The sequence below is a fragment of the Triticum aestivum genome, chromosome 2D (assembly GCF_018294505.1).
Source record: "Triticum aestivum cultivar Chinese Spring chromosome 2D, IWGSC CS RefSeq v2.1, whole genome shotgun sequence".
Classification (NCBI taxonomy): domain Eukaryota; kingdom Viridiplantae; phylum Streptophyta; class Magnoliopsida; order Poales; family Poaceae; genus Triticum; species Triticum aestivum.
In genome coordinates this window covers 640,771,458-640,789,044 of record NC_057799.1, presented here as the reverse complement: position 1 = coordinate 640,789,044, position 17,587 = coordinate 640,771,458, and positions in this window count along the sequence as shown.

Sequence of the window (17,587 nt, the reverse complement as noted above, 5' to 3'; positions counted from 1 at the left end):
CTTCTCAACATAGTGGGATTGCAGAAGTGTAATTCCACCCTCATTATCTCTCAGTAGCTTGATGTTCAAGATAACATCAGCCACACCAAGGTCTTTCATCTCAAAGTTCTGAGACAAAAACGACTTGACCTCCTCAATGACTTTGAGGTTGGTTCCGAATATCAGTATGTCATCAACATACAAGCACAGTATAACTCCTTCACCCCCACCATGGCGATAGTATACACATTTGTCAGCCTCATTAACAACGAAACCAACAGATGTCAGAGTTGTATTAAACTTATCATGCCATTGCTTAGGTGCTTGCTTCAGGCCATATAAAGATTTCAGCAACCTACACACCTTTCTTTCCTGACCATCTATCACAAAGCCATCTGGCTGTTGCATGTAGATTTCCTCTTTTAGCTCTCCATTCAGAAAAGCCGTCTTAACATCCATCTGGTGGACGAGAAGACCATGCGAGGCTGCCAACGAGAGTAATACTCGAATGGTGGTCAGTCTAGCTACAGGTGAATAAGTGTCGAAGTAATCTTCCTCTTCTTTCTGGTCATAGCCCTTGGCCACAAGCCTAGCCTTGTACTTTTCAATTGTACCATCAGGCCTAAGCTTCTTCTTGAACACCCACTTACATCCTAATGTTTTGCAACCATAGGGACGTTCAGTGATCTCCCATGTCCCGTTAGCCATGATGGAATCCATCTCATTACGGACCGCATCCTTCCAGTAGTCAGCTTCTGAGGAGGCATACGCTTCTGAAATAGAAGTGGGAGTATCATCCACGAGGTACACGAAGAAATCATCACCAAAGGTCTTTGCAGTCCTTTGTCTCTTGCCCCTACCAAGGGTTTCCTCGTCATCCTCCTCAGGATTTTCATCATGTGTTTGTTCATAATATTCCATAGGGATGGCAGGTTCAGGAGTCTCCTCAGATTCCTGTCTAGAAGTGCTTTGCATATCTCTCATAGGAAAAGTATCCTCGAAGAATGTAGCATCCTTAGACTCCATAATTGTACCGACCTTCTGGTCAGGTACCTCAGATTTCACTACTAGAAATCTATAGCCAACGCTGTTCTTAGCGTAGCCCAAATTAACGCAGTCCACAGTCTTGGGTCCAAGCTTACGCTTTTTGGGGATCGGCACATTGACTTTCGCCAGACAGCCCCAAGTGCGCAAGTACGAGAGTGTTGTCCTCCTCTTTGCCCATTTCTCATAGGGAGTGATCTCATTATCCTTTGTCGGAACTTTATTCAGGACATGACATGCCGTCAATATAGCCTCCCCCCACCATGCCTTGGATAAACCCGATGTATCTAACATGGCGTTAACCAAATCAGTTAGAGTACGGTTTTTCCGCTCGGCAACCCCGTTTGACTGGGGTGAATAGGGAGGCGTCCTCTCATGAATAATGCCGTGTTCCGCACAGAAGGAATCAAACTCACTCGAGAAGTACTCTCCACCACGATCTGACCGGACTCGTTTAATTTTCTTTTCAAGTTGATTCTCAACTTCTGCCTTATAGATTTTAAAGTAGTGTAGAGCCTCATCTTTAGTATTTAACAGGTACACATAGCAATATCTAGAGGAATCATCTATCAATGTCATGAAGTATTTCTTTCCACCTTTAGTCAACACACCATTCATCTCACAAAGATCAGAATGTATGAGTTCTAATGGTGCCAAGTGTCTCTCCTCCGCGGCCTTGTGAGGCTTGCGAGGTTGCTTAGCTTGCACACATGAAAGGCACTTAGAGCCTTTGGCTAAAGTAAAACTCGGGATTAAATCCAACTTGGCTAGCCGCGTCATAACACCGAAACTAATGTGACAAAGACGTGAATGCCAAACCTCAGATTCATTAACATTCGAATGAACATGGTTCACGACTTTATTACAAAAATCTGCGAGGGAAAGGCGGAACATCCCTCCGCTCTCATAACCTTTTCCAACAAAGAGTCCATATTTCGTAACAACTAATTTATTAGACTCGAAAACCAACTTAAACCCTTCTCTACATAGAAGGGAGCCACTAACGAGGTTCTTCTTGATGGCGGGGACATGCTGCACGTTCTTCAGCTGCACGATCCTTCCCGAAGTAAACTTCAGATCGACCGTGCCAACACCATGAACAGAAGCACTCGCGCCATTCCCCATCAATACGGACCCGTGGCCTGTGACCTGGTAAGAAGTGAACAATGACATGTCAGCACACACATGTACACCTGCACCTGTGTCCACCCACCAATCGGTGGGCTGAAACACTGAAAAAACAGTAAATAAATTACCGTACCCAGGTGCACCATTCTCATTGTTGTCCACAATCATGTTGACGGACTTGGAGTCCTGTCCTGACTTCTTGTACTTGTTTGGGCACTTGTTGGCCCAATGTTCAACCGAACCACAAGTGAAGCAGCCCTCGTCCTTCTTGTTCTTCTTGAAGGTCTTCTTACCCTTCTTCTTAAAGTCGGTATTGTGTTGGACACCGTTCTTTCCCTTGGGCTTGTGGGAGTTGAAGTTCTTCTGGTTCACCATGTTGGCGACAGAAGTCCCTTCGGCCCCTTTTCCGTGCGAGTCCTTTGCCCTTGAATTCTGCTCAACACTCAGATGGCCAATGACATCCTCCACAGAGAATTCACGCCTCTGATGTTTCAGAGTGGTGGCAAAGTTCCTCCAGGAATTAGGGAGCTTAGCGATTATGCAGCCCGCGACAAACTTGCCCGGTAACTCGCACTTAAGAAGTTCAAGCTCCTTAACAATGCATATTATCTCATGAGCCTGCTCCAATACAGGACGGTTTTCAACCATCTTGTAATCATGGAACTGCTCTATAATATACATCTCGCTTCCGGCATCGGCTGCCCCGAACTTAGATTCGAGCGCCTCCCACAAGTCCTTGGCAACATGCACATGTAAATATGCGTCGACCAGTTTATCTCCGATCACGCTAAGAACTGCTCCGAGAAACACAACGGTAGCCTCCTTGAACGCCTTCTCCTGTTCAGGAGCAATCGTTCCCGTGGAGACACCGGTGACCCAGAACACGTTCATAGCCGTGAGCCATAACGTGGTCTTAGTCTGCCAACGCTTAAAGTATGTACCGGTAAACTTATCCTGTTTCAGTGCAGCGGCAAAGCCACTTGCCGAAAAATTCCTACACATAATAGGTTTTTGGATTGTTGAGTAAATAGGCAATTTCTCGATTAAATTAATCCACGAGTAAATCACTAGCATGGCATTGACACATATGATCGCATACTGATATTCAGTCAAAGTAGCACATACTACGCTAATTGCAGAAAGATCTACGTATAACGCTAGCATGGCTAAAACAGAAAACAGTAGGAGCGGGATAAACGAGTTATACCCTCCAGTAGGCCATGCAGAGGCCGCGGCTTTGGTGGCAGCAGCGGCGTCCTCGGCGGCCTTCTTGTCAGCTTCAGCTTTCTCGGCGGCGGCACGTTCGGCGTCGGTGGACATGGTGATGATGAAGGCGACGCGGACGTAGAGGAAGTAGACGATCGGAAGTGAGCAGTCGCGTAATCGCTGCCCAAAAACCTATTCGCCCCTCACCCCGTACAGGAACCAGAAGGGCGTGGTTTCGGAGACCTGCTCTCCCGTCGACCGTGTACGCGGCGGACGGGATGGAGTCACCGGCGGCGGCAGCAGCAAGGGAACGACGGTGGACGTGCGCGTGGAGCAGATGTGATCTGTTCGTGGCGTCTAGGGTTAGGAGACACCGCACACTTATAGGCGCAGCCGCGTGGAGAGACGTGGGCTCGACCCACGTCCGAGTCCGTGACAGCATCGTGGCCCAGCTGTCAGAAAACTCTCCGTTAGTGACTGGCAAAAATAAGCGCGTAGGTGTAAGCTCGGCTCGGCTCAATCCCGCAACCCGCGGCGCGGCGCGTCGCGTCGTGACGAGGCGTGGCGTGGCGAGGCGGGCGGCGGAGGAGGAGTGCGCGAGGGCCTCTTCTCTTCTCAAGCTCCAATAGCATGTAGAAGAGAAACCCTTATTAAATACAAACCTAGTCTTTCCCTTCATTTGATCTTTCTCTGTAAAGAATAGTACAATAGTGTGATCAACAGTGAGATAATTAAATAAAGCAACGTCCGGTGACTTATATAAAAATACAATATGGCACCTGATATTCAGGAGCCATCATTGTCATGAGTTTGCTTCCGATAAGAAACGAAGAGCTATTACTACTCAAGTTACTAAGAAATACTGTGTCTACACCATCCGTATACGGATCCAGTGTGAGACCATCACCTAGCTAGTACACGCATGCATCAAGCCCACACATCACACATGCAGCAGCAACACGTAAGCCCTGCACGCACGCGACGCAACAGCCCGCGCAAGCAGGAAGCACGCCGCACACAGCGAATGCGCGACAGCAGGGCGCACGGCAAGAGAGCGAGGAGAAGACAGTCGTGCGCTCACCGTCGTGCAGTTCAAGTGGAGGCGAATCGACAGGAAGCTGAAGCACTCGTGAGGGCTTCCGCGCTGATATACCGGAGGCAACAGATCCCCACAGCAACCTCACGGGCCGCAAACGGCGGGGTGCTCCCTCAGGCGGACCCCTCTTCGTCCGGCCGGCGTCCAACGATGACGACGTAGCAGGCTATCCGGGTGCACGGCGGTCGCCGCGCGCGTCAACCTCCGTAGCCAGCCACCACTCACGCTAGGCTTGCTGCCGGTGACGCTCATCTCCAGCGCCGGCAACCGGAACGCCCACAGCCCCACCAATGGCCGACTCCAGGTCGTCGGCCCTGACGTCGCTCGCCACGTGCAGGTCGTTCTGCGTCGGGAATCTTCCCAAGCAGGCGATGAAGCGGTAGGCCTCGTTGCAGCCCTGCTTCTTGCGGCCGAGCACGGGCCCGTCACGGCGGTCGTAGGCCTGCACTCGCACTCACGGCTTCTCCTCCGCCGTCAGGGTCTTGTCCAGCGGGAACGGCTAGCCGCGGCGCTAGCTCTCTCTTCCACGGCATGAGCAGCCGGTGCTGCTTCAGCACCCGGTCCGTCTTTCGCGCTTCGCGTAGACACACACCGTTCAGGACGCTCGCAGGTCCTGATGTCCCGTAGTGCGGCGTCCACCACGCCGATCGCGTCGAGCGACGGGTCGTCCTTCGTGCCTGACGCCGGCTTAGAACACGCGGTCGACCAGGGACGACACTTCTTGCTTGCAGAAGATTAGGCCCGGCGGAAGACGACATGAGGCCGGAGAGCGATCTGCAGCAGGAACACGGCCACGGCCGTTGCGCACGCGATTGATGAAGGCTGCCTGGATTCCAGGAGGATGACCCTGCCGGCCTCGACCAGAATGCATAACGCTAGAAGGAAGCATCAACAAAAATGAGTAAGCATCACCAACCGTGATGGATGAAACAGCAGCAGCGAAGGCCCATATTTACAGGAGATCCTTTAGAATAGAAAACCAAATCGAACACATCAGCCTGGACGCGAAATGACCAGAACAGCCGATCTAAGCGGTAACCACCTATATACATCCAACGCCAACGGCCCACATGTACTGAATCGAAGCCAAATTGTAATCAGCTGTTGCCGTGGCAGCCTTCCAGTAGAACAGCGGAGCACACAGGAAAAAGGAACCGATCTGCCGACGCAAACGCGCGGCACGCAGGCACGCGCATGCATGCAGGAGAAAGAAAATGAAGAGGAAAAAATAAACAAAGCAGCAGTCAACGGACGGGCATGCACGGCCAACTGAATGACGACAAAACACTGAATATACACACATGCAGCCCAATAGGAATTGAAGGATCGGGCGGACATGCACATCAAACTGAAAACCTGCTAGAGACACCCAATAACGTACCTGCTCATATCCCCAAGTAAATAACGGGTCACTACCCCATTGGCCGAGTTTTCACTGCGAGAAAAAGTCAAAAAAACAGGAAAAAAGAAACCTGGTCAGATTTAGTATATTTATAATGTTCACAGCAAGCATGCATGCAACCCTCGTCCATAGCGTGAGCTAAAAGAACCCAAAATCGGTTCGAAACAACCACACTCATCCCGAGCAACCATTAAATGAGCTAAATATAAGAGCATCGTTTGGCCCCCAGGGGCTTGAAATAGCGCCGCCTGGGGGCGCGCCGGCAAAAAAATTGCCGTGGGGCGGTCGGTTTTCCAGCCGTCCCCCCAAGGTCGCCCCACACGCCGTTTTTTAAAACCATACTCGGCCAAAATCGGCCAAACATGACACATAGTTCGGCGAAATTTAATTTAAAACATAATTCGGCCATCCATTGTAGTCGCCGCCGTCGTCGTCGTCCTCCTTCTTCACACCGCCGCCGTCCCTGCTACACCCCTGTCCTGGGTCACCTTGGCGGACGAGTTTGGTTGGCAGTGGTGCGTCATCGTCGCTGTCGTCTAGGAAGACGACGTCGCCCTCGTCGCGGCCACGGCGCCGAGCGGCGATCTCCTCGAGGGCGCGGCGCTGGCGCTCCGTCTCCATCTTGACGTAGTCCTCGCGCGCCCACTTGAGGGCGGCCTCGTTGGCGGCCACCATGTCGTCGTGCTCGCACTTCACGACGACGAGCCCCGGCTCCATCTTCGGCCTGATGAGGCGGGAGGAGGGAGGAGAGGAGCCACGGCCGCCCTCGTTGATGACGAGAGTGCCGCCGCGGGTGCGCCACCCGAGCAGCGTCTCCACGGGATCGGCCTTGACGCTGGCGAACCGGAGGAGCGAGAGGAGGAGGACGACCTGCCCGCCATGCGCCTCGGCAGCCAAATGTCGCCGCTCCGGCGGGGCACCGAGGCCGGGGCCGTTGGGTACTCGAGCGGCGGCTCGTTGCCGCCCTCGAGGTGCTCGAGGAAGTAGTGGAGCATGTGCCCGGGGACGCCCCACCACAGGCGGCGGCCGTCGGTGTTGTGGCGCCCCCTCACCAGCGCGTTGTTGGTGCAGGCGACCTGCTCCTCGTGGTGGCGTTGGAAGTACGCCGCCTAGCTGGCATGGTTGTTGGCGGCGTACTCCGGGCGGCCGCGCACCTCCTCCGGCAGGGAGGCCCGAACGCGCGCGATCTCGCCGTGGAAGCGGTCGGCGTCGGGCTGCGGGGGGACGGGGATGCCTCCGGCGCTGAGCCTCCACTGCCCCGGCACGCGCATGTCAGGCGGCATCGGGTAGTTCGCCTCGTGGAGGAGGTACGCCTCCCACTCGTGCAGGGTGCGGTGGCCGAAGCCGTTGGCCGCCGCACCGTCGCCGGGGAAACGCTCTCCCATCGGCGAATGTAGGCGCGGTGGCTGGAGACAGGAAGAGAGAGACGAGATGGGCGTCAGCGACGAGAGAGGACAGCGGGAGAAGGAGAGTGCGTCCAACGGCAAGGGAGGGGGTGGTTTTTTGTAGCCGCGGGAGGGGGACGGCGCGTCGTCGCGGCATCACTGCGCCGCCTGTGAGGAATCAATGGAAGGCTGACTAGCGGCAGCCTTGACATTGATGCCCCGCGGCCCCCGCACTGTCGTCACCCTCGTGCATATCTACATCAATCCCATTAATCGCCTCAGCAAACAGATCAGTGTCCTCAAACTCGATCTCGAGAGGGAAAACCTCTCCCCTATAAGTCCAGTTGACCACATCAGGTACAAACTCAATATCCAGAACGCTCACTAGAATCCGGACCACTCCATGAGCACGGGTAAAAGCCATATCCACTTTCTCCGTTTTCCCAACCATAATGCCCATACTGGCCACAACTCGGACATCCTGCAAAGGCTTAGAGGGAGCCCCCGAAAACCTCAACCAGACCTGTGTAAGGGGCTTGCCCTGAGGCTCCACCTTCTCCCACGCGTGAAACTCCAGAATGCACTTAGTGCCAGGAACTCTACACAAGCCAAAGCTCAGCAGCCTCTGCAAATCATCCACAGTGGGGAAGTCAACCTTAAAAACATTGGCCTCGAGACTGACCAGCTCCCATTGGAAGTCACCCGGTGCCAGCTCCTGAAGCCTCCGCACAATCTGAGCCTCAGTCACCTCACCCTGGGTAACTTTGATAATCCCCGTGGTCAAACTTTGTGTCTCCTCCGGAATCTCTCTCGCGGCCGGGGACTCAAAGAACATCAGCTCAGCACAATATACTCCATACATTGTAAGAGCCGGAGCCTAGTCACGCAAGAACGGGCAATCCCCCGAGGCATGTGCTGGCTTGCCACACGAATCACACAGCTCCGCCACACACTCAGCAATGAAGTGGCCCTTCTCACCACAACGATAGCATAACATCCTTTCCTTCTTACGTGCCCACTTGGACGCTCTCTCTGCATCAGACCTGTCGCTAGCCTCAGCCACAGCCCCAGTCGCAGGAACCTCCACATTGGCCAAGGCCGTCACCACATCCATCGCCTGGCTAGGAAGATCAGTGGACTGTGCGTGATCAGTCTCCACGGCTGACGCCGCATGGTCACCAATTGCCGGAGGCGGAGGCTGTCTGCGATACCTCCCACAGCCACCACCCCGACCACCACGATGTCCACGGTAGCCACCTCTTTGGCGGTGATCCGGACCGGAGGCTCCCTCGACAAATCCACCTGGAGGGCCGAGAAACGGTCTCTCAGCAGACCCGTCACTCTGCCAGGCATAACCACGACCTCCTCCCGTGGATGAGGAACCACGATGTTGTCCATCTCCATACGCATCATAACCATCGTCCCCCCACTGGCCTCGGGCGGATCATAGGACTCTCTAGTGTTCTTCTGCCTCGTCTGCGACGGTCCCGAACGGTTCTAAGCAGGCCACGCGACGAAGTGAGGCGGAGGCGCGGCACAAGGCTGACCGCCGGTAGGCGTTGGCACAACCCCAAGGGCCAAACCACCCCGGCCTGCAGCAGCCACAACAGCCACGCCCGGCGCCTGAGGGCGAGGCCCACCCCGACCCGCGGCCGGCTGCGCCACGGAAGCCACACCCGGCGCCGGAGGCCTCAGCCCGCCCCTTCCGGCCACAGCTTGCAAGGGCACTTGCCCCGGCGGCCGAGCGCCCAAGTGGCCATTGCCACGACCCTGGGTGCCATGAGTCACACCACCGCCCGCCGGCGGCCTCTAGCCAAGCGGCACCAGGGCACCACGCTCGGCACCCGCCGCCGGCGGCGGAGCAGCCCCGCCCCGACCTGCTGGAACAGAGGCGGCGTGCTTCTTGGCTGGCGGCGCCGCAGCCCCGCGGCCGGCCATGGCCTGTAGAGGTCGGATCCTCCTTGCCCGACCCGAACCACATGCCGGGAAGCCGCGAGTCCCGCACCTAGGAACCCTAGCACCAGTAGAAGACGGCGCACGAGGGGAAGAACGATCGATCGCGTACGTGCACGGGAAAACGCTACGAGTAGGAATAAGGTCCGGTACAGCCTGGGCCACATACCCATCTGACCCTGGCCCATCCCCTCGCGGACCCGGCTCCCTCCGAACCGGCCCAACGCTGCCCAGCAAGCGATTCAAACGCTGCGATCGCATCTCGGAGATCCCGATCGCCGGAACGGCCATCACGGTCGCCGCCGACACCGGACGGACGTCCCTCCGCTTCGCATTCTTCCTTTTCTTAACAGTAATCCACGACTCCGGCCTAATCATATCGAAAAGCGTAAGATTTGGAAGACTCACCTTAGGGAGGGGACCCTTCCAAGGTCTGAGCGCCGTCGCCGCCGTTCTCCGATGAACTACGCGTCGGATCATCTCTTTCTTCTTGCCCGCGTGAAGTCCGATTCGTGCCGGATCGTCCGATGGCAGAACACGGTCGATCGTCGTTGCCACTTCGTCTTCGTTATAACCTGAATTAAAAAACTCACAAATGATATATGAAGGTGTCGGTGACGGCGGAGAATCCGCCGGGGTCGCATCCCCATCGTCGTCCGCGTCGTCCTCGTCGGATTCGGCAAGAGCCCAAAACCGGCCGCCGAAGCGCCGGCGATCGCCGGCGGCAATGGACGGCGCCAGCGCGGTCGCGTGCACCGTCGCCCGCCCTGTCGCCCCCATCACCCCACCTTTCCCCCTGAAGGAGCTGATGACACAAGTGTCCGAGGTATTCTACCTCGTACTTGTGAAGGAAAGGGATAATAAGGCCTAGTTGTCAGAACTTTGAAACGGTTCTTTAATGTTCCAAATGCCCTTCAACAGTAGTACGAAGGGATGAGTGCCTTAAGTGGAATAGCTCATTCTGGGTGCGGGGTCTATTATTACCCCTCCATTCACGCAAATGATATCGAGTTTGACGGAACGGTGGTAGGAATCCTCTCCTAGCTGCATAACCCACATCCGCAAGATAGTATTTACCTAACATGACATTATCAACAATTAATCACTCATTCACTCTATATGTTCTATGTTCATATGTAACAAATGCAGGGGCCTACCTTCAGGGACTCTAAGGCCATTTGGATGCTCAAGAGAATGTCGTTAAACAGTTGAATCGTGGGCCGAACCCTCCCAGCCCGCACAAACATAAGTGAATAGCAAATCAAAGTCGACCGCCGCAAGAACATTTTTGGGTAGGGAATGGTTTCCTGCCACGAAATCTGTCGACTATCCGAGATGGAACCTTACATGGAACATGTGTACCATCAATAGCACCAATACAGTCCTAAACATCCAAGTAACAATTAATTAGTAATACACCTACTACACTATGAAATTATTTTAAAATTTATGGGTAACTAGATGGACACTATACTATACCTTAAAATACGGATCAAATCGTGGGTTGCCTTCAATCTTTGATGGTGTATCAAGTGTTCGATGCCTAAGCATTTCTGGTCCAAGTTTCCCAATTGCAAATAAAACTCTGTTGAAGTAACGACTCACTGTCTCACCTGACCTTGTGAAATGGAAACTAATGTCGATATTTTTCTTATGATGCCCTACTGTAGTGAGGAACATGGCAACTTGCTCCTCTACAGTACAATGCCATGTTTCTTTAAGTGGACCCATACTCCGTAATTTATCACACAGTTTGAAGAACACTGATTTTTCCCATGCGCAATTCGCCAATGCAGTGTTTCTCCTCACCGCAATACAGTTTTCGTAGATATGCCATTCTTTCTTTATTTCTCTCTAATAATGAGTATCTTGTAGGGTGACTAGAGTTGCTTAGATATATGATCAATGAACAATATGCCACTACAAAAGCACTGAAGAACGCAATTTTTCTGTTAATTTGCACACTGTCGTCCATCTATAAATAAATCAAAGAAGATCGAATATTAATAACCCACACAACACGGTGTTGTTAGTATATACACAGTCTAGGACTACCGTAGACAAACCTTTGTTGATATAAATGAAAATAAGATGCAGGCACAAGACAAAAACAGAGGAAGCTCTGTTCTTTTAGAAAATACATATGCAGAACTAATGAATCAGTTCAGATGCCTGCTAAGTAGATAGCTCTGTATGCATATTCAGCACAGACCAAATTAAGGATTCAGATGCAGATGCATCATACATGTTCCAGTAAAATCAATTCCTGTCATGCACTCCCATAAGCTACTCAATTGGAGTCTGGTTTGGAATAAAAATCAAGAGCTGGGTGCCTGCCAACAACAGTATCCTTCCCAACCCCAACGCCACAGTGGCATTATACTACAGTTTGTTATCACCTTAGCCGTACCAATCTAATCCCAAAGCCAGGTCACCCAACAAGAATCCAGCCTTGGATAAGATGACGGGGAGTATAGAAAGATAGTATTTACGATTTGTTGCTTCTAGTACTAATCAATTCCTGAACCAGCTGATCCATTGCCAAGAAAAGTGCACACGCATACACAGAAGAAATCAAGAGATGAGGCGGACACAGACCTGAGCAAGGCGGATGTAAGCTTTCCCTGTCAAATCTGATGCGCCTTCAGCTAATCGTGGAGGGCAACTTGGGCCAACTCGCTCGATTTATCTCTGCAGCTTCGAAGGATTTCGTTGGGATGAGAAAAAATCGTAGGGGAAAGTGGAGGAGGAGGTTGGAGTGGAGAACGTAGATTTAAGGATTTGTTGCAGATGGACTTATCCATCCGGAGAGTTCCGCCTAGAATTTTTCGCGCGTTCCGGCTTTGCCGTCGAGGGCGAGCCGAATCGGCTCTCCCAGCGGAGCGAGGATTTTCTGGCCGAGCGAGGGTAGCTGCCCCCAAAAGCTAGGATGTATTTGCGCTACCAAACGGCAAGCCTAGCCTAGCAAGGCAAAAACGATTTTTGCCAAGGAACCAAACGCACGTGAGCGAGTGGAGTGAGGCAATGAGGGGCGATTGACGTGTTTTCCCCAAGTAACGCTACATCTCGCGCTCTTGCACGTGTATCCCTTGGCTCATCAACCGGAGCAGCCAAAGCGAGAGCCACACCCGCCGCTGCCCTATAATCTTGCTTCTCAAATACTACATCTAAGGTTGCTTCATTTCTTTTTATCTCTATATTCTTGCCGTTGCTTCATTCCTTTTTTATCTCCTTGTTCTGATTTTAGTTCTTGATATTTGTCTCTTAGTTTTACTTTGTACAATGTCTTCTAGAACTGGAAGTATGAGTCGATCGCTGGAATTTTGTCTATTTTGGGCCAACCCAATAGCACTTTCAGAAATTTCTAATAAGTACTAGAGGCCCACGCAGCCCATTCGTGCAAGGCAAGAGGTGGAACTAAATTTTAGTCCCACATTGCTAGTTTAGAGGGAGTTGGACCTCTTTATAAGGGAGGATTTTTCCCCACATGTATGAGCATGAGAACAAGAGGGACATCCACGCGCGCTCCTCCTCCGCCGCCCGCCTCGTCCCGCCGCGCCGCGGGAATGAGCCGAGCCGATGTCTAAATTTTTGCCACGCACGACGGGTATACAAAAGGTCACGCGGGAGCTGAATCTTCTTCTTCCTCTCGCCATCGGTTCCAATCTCTGTGCTGCTGCTGTCTTCCTCATCCCGGCTTGCGGCGTGCACCGCGAGTCGGGACAGCAGGCCTCCGAAACCGCACCTCTTTGAGTCCTATACGGGAGAAGGGTGATAAGGTTTTGGGGAGCGCTCCACGCGACTACTGACTTCTTCGTCACGGACGCCCCGGACTCCGACGATTACTTCCCCGACGATGACTTCTTCCCCGACGTCGACAACCTCATCGACGACATGGCTGGCGAGGACACCGACCCCAAGACCGGTGCTTCTGCTCATACTCTTTATCACTAGTAGAAAAAGGGTCATCTGTCCCGGTTCGTAAGGCCCATTTGTCCCGGTTGTTGAACCGGGACTAAAGGGTCGTTACTAAAGCCCTAGGCCTTTAGTCCCGGTTCTTACACGAACCGGGATAGATGGGCCTCCACGTGGCCGGTGCGGCGAGCCCACGCAGGAGGGCCTTTGGTCCCGGTTGGTGGCACCAACCGGGACCAAAAGGCCTCCACGCGTCAGCATTTTAGTGGCTGGGATTTTTGTTTTTTATTTTGAAAGGGGGGAGGGTTTAGGGGGTAATTTAGGGTGTGTAAGCTAGCTAACAGAGAGAACTGTCCTCTCTTATTTCCGTGCTTGATGTATCAACTCTACTGCTATGCCTAAACATGGCTTAGGTTAAAGTGAAGGCAACATGTGGTGCATGTCGAAAGTAATATTAATCCTAACTTGATCAAGTTTGGATTAGTACTACTTTCGACATGTACCACATGCTTGTTGCCTTCACTTCATTCCAATCCATGTTCATTTCACCCACTGATATATAATAACTCTTCATGCCCGCATCATGCATCATCATAATAACAAGTCCTACTAATCATCATCATACAACTTCTACTCGTTATTAATAACAAGTCATACGATCATCATCCTCATAGTCATCGAACCAACCCTACTTAATTGTTCTTAGCACATGATCATCAGTATTCGGTAGGACCTAAATACCCTCTTTAAGGTAAAATAGCATTAAACAATATAGTCCCCGACTCTCCATTATGGAGAATGGAGATCATCCTGTCTCCAATTTTTGCGCTTCGCTTCCTTTTGCTTCCAAGAACCTCCTTGCGACTGTCCATACATTTTTTCATTCTTTGATTTTCATGTCTCCACTTCTTTTAGAAATCCGGTATGGACAGTTGAGATTCGTAGGATGACCTGGTTGTATGTTCAAAACATCAAGGCTACCATTCTGATACATCAAATGAGGCACACAATCCTCTGGGATTATCTGTTGAAAAACATAATAATAACTTCATAGTTAGCAATGATGTACTAGTTTTAGAAGTATGCAAAAGATGCACGGATGTCGTAATAGTAAGAAATCTTACCAGGGTATCTCCATAGTAGTTATCGTAGTTCAAAACGCGCATTAGTGGCACGTATTGACAATAATGTGGAGGAGTTTTACAATAGATATTGTAATTTTCAAGATCAGTACAAAATCCGACCAGATGAGTTTTCTCCTTATAAGTTAACTCAGAGCCATCGGTGTAGTAGGTTCTGTCTACCATGTTCCGCACATTTTTTGAACAATCAAAATAAGCTGTCAATGAAAATAAGCTGTCAACTATTTTGAAATGAACAATATAAATTAGCTAATAACTATGTTTGAGAAACTCACATAGCGGTAGAATTGGAGGCATATCAACAAGGACCCAAATGTCCATATTGTCTTGCTCGATGTCAGGATCACCAAGATCCATGGTGACAAGCATACCCTCATCAAAACCATACATCTTGCAAAATGCTTCCCGATTTTTGCAACCAAAATGGGTTACGCTCTCAGAATTATACAGATTTACTTCAAAATCTATATCATGATGGGTCCTTAGGTGAATTTTCTTTGTTTCCATACTTTCATGGTCTTCAAAACCCATCCTCTCCAAGACATAGCATCTTGCATGGCATGGGATAAGCTAGTCGAATTGTAAAAGATGAAAAGTACACGTTGAAATAGTTGAAGTCGTGCTTAATTACGAAAAAATAACACTTGTCGTCATTGCGTACCGTTTCAACATTGAAGGTCTCCTCCAGCTTAATACTGAAGCGCCGATTTTCGTCCAGGTGAGGCCTGCCGCACAGACCTCGGTTGTCGTGGCACCAGTCGCACTCCCACGGGAGACTTTCGTCGTCCGAGTACGACATTTCCTATGTTCCTAATTCAAATATTAAACGTCTACAATTAAATATATGTACTAAAAAACCTAAGTTAGATCATTATCATTCATCACGGGTTGACTATCAGTTTGTCGAGTCTTTTCTTGAAAACTCTCAGCTCACGTGGTGTATACATTCGACCGTTGGTGATGGTCGCTCCTCCATTTGTCCCCGAGTGCATTACACCAAAATGTAGCACACGGGAACGAAGGAGAAGCGACCCCCACGACAACAGTCGGGATTCTTCTTCCTCTCATATATATCTGCTGGAACTCTCCCTCACTGATTCCTCTCAGACATTTCCGACCGTCGGTGATGGTAGCTCCTTCCTTTCGTTCCCGAGTGCATTACACCAAATTGTCTAGCACACGGGAACGAAGGAGAAGCTACCCCCATGACAATAGTCGGGATTCTTCGTCCTCTCATATATGGTGGAGACTCAATAGACTTAAAGTCAACCCGAAATATCGTTTAATTATCTTTCTAAAACCGGTTCGTGGCTGGTCTCACCTCGAGGTCGGAGGGGGTCGGTGACGGGGACGACGGCAAGGATGATGGAGGGGGGCTCCTAGATTTCTGCGAAAACAAAAACCCTATAAGCTATCAACTAATCATATGCATACGCCTTGCATAGTGCTCTCCAATTTTAGCATTCAAAGTAGGAGTAGTTTTCCAATTTGAGCATTCAATAAGCAAAATCAAATCACAAAATAAAGTAGTATTCAAATTAGGATGCATTCAATTATAAGCAAAACTACATCATCTCCATGCGTCCATACATCGTCGAATATTATCACTAATACACCTCGAATACTATCATACATATCGCCAGTACAGCTAGAACCGTAGCGCCCGACGGGTATCGGCGCGGGCGGTGGACACCCAAAGGAAGGAACCATCACAGGATCATAGCTCCAGTGAGATCCCTGAGAACCTGCCAGGTATTGTCGAATCTGCCCTCCAACGCAACCATGTAGCGACGGACGTGCTGGTCCTCCTCGCTGACACGGTGACGTACCACCTCCGCGGTGTCCGGAAGCCACGGCACCGTCACTGGCCCACGCGACCGCCACCAAACAAGGATCGGGTCAACGACGGGCTGGCTCCTCACCAACCTACGCCCCCCGGAAGGTTGCACCTCCCAAAACCAGCCCGGCGGAGCCCAGTCCCGGACATGGCCCCTCTGATCAAGCCGGCCTCCTCCGCCGAGTCGACGACGAGGATGTGGGATTGGCATCGTCGACGTCGATGCGGGAATAATTGCTTTAACTAAAAAAATAAACTAGTTCTATTAATTTTCTTGCTAAAAATAAACTACTTCTATGTATAGTAAAATAAAGTAGTTTTATTAAATCAACTGGTTCAACTAGCTACTAAGCACTTATAAATAAAATAAAGTAGTACTTACTAAAAACAAACTACTTCAACATATAGTAAAATAAAGTAGTTTTATTAAATAAACTAGTTCAACTATTAAGCACTTACTATAAATAAAATAAAGTAGTACTTACTAAAAATAAACTACTTCTATATATAGTAAAATAAAGTAGTTTTATTAAATCAACTAGTTCAACTACTAAGCGCTAACCTAAAATCAAGTAGTACTTACTAATTTTACTTTTTCCTCTACACTAACCTAAAATGCACTAACCTAAATAAAAAATTAATACATATATGAAAAAAAACATATATAAACAAAAAAATGCTATGAACATTATATTCATACATACATAGCCACATCCATTCATCATATAGCTACCACATACATATATACATTATATATATATGAAAAAAATGCAATGAACAAAAAAATAATACACATTATATGAAAAAAAACACTGAACAGAGCCGTGGCGGCGGCGGCTCACATCGGGGGCGGCCGACGAGGGCGACGGCGACGGCCACGGTGGGGGCGCGGGCCGGGGCAGGGGCGTGGCCGGCGAGGACGGCGACGGTGGGGGCGGGTCGTGGTGCATGGGCGCGGCCGGGCGTGCTCGGGGGCGGCAGAGGGCGACGGCGTGGGTGGCGGACGGCGTCGGCGTGGGCTCGGGGGCGGCGGACGGCTTCGGCATGGGCTCGGGGGCACGGGCGACGGCGACGGCGGCGGGGCAGCCTTGCGGCGTCGAGGAGGTCGGCGTCGTCGGGGGCAACTGGCGATGAAATTCCGAATTTTCGCCAAGTGTTTCTTATATAGGAAAGGCTTTGGTCCCGGTTCGTCGCACCAACCGGGACCAACGCCACCTTTAGTCCCGGTTGGTGCCACCAACCGGGACCAATGGCCTCTTTTCAGCAGCCCAAAGGGCGGGAAGCGGCGGCCTTTGGTCCCGGTTGGTGGCACCAACCGGGACTAAAGGGGTGGCATTGGTACCGGTTGGCGCCACGAACCGGTACCAATGCACACCTTTAGTCTCGGTTGGTGCCACCAACCAGGACCAAAGGCCTTGTGCTGCTGCGCCCGCGTCGAAAGTTTAGTCCCACCTCGCTAGTTGAGAGGGGCGCGCAGTGGTTTATAAGCCCCACTGCCGC